Source organism: Chaetura pelagica, unplaced genomic scaffold (assembly GCF_000747805.2).
Source record: "Chaetura pelagica isolate M959 unplaced genomic scaffold, ChaPel_1.0 scaffold142, whole genome shotgun sequence".
NCBI lineage: Eukaryota > Metazoa > Chordata > Aves > Apodiformes > Apodidae > Chaetura > Chaetura pelagica.
In genome coordinates this window covers 6,594,140-6,594,477 of record NW_009952973.1, presented here as the reverse complement: position 1 = coordinate 6,594,477, position 338 = coordinate 6,594,140, and positions in this window count along the sequence as shown.

Below are 338 nucleotides of genomic sequence, written 5' to 3'. Positions count from 1 at the left end.
AATATTCAATTTATCTTCTTTCATGATGCAAGATTTTGAAATATTTTAAGTACAAACTATTTTTTTTTCTTATCACACATTCATGTCTACCATTCCAAAAAGCTCACAACTCTGATAATCCATCTGACAACACAGTCAATCAAAAACCCATCCTACAGCCGTTTCCAAAGAAACGAACACATAGCCAGGAAGGCAGAATGCTTAAGCTGGAAGGAAACCAACCAAAGGAACACAACAACAGCAACAACAAAAACACTAAGCATTTTCCCTTTTCCTTTAAATTTCCTGGTTTGGAAGTATATTACAGGGACACAGATAATGGTGGATGCAGTTATATT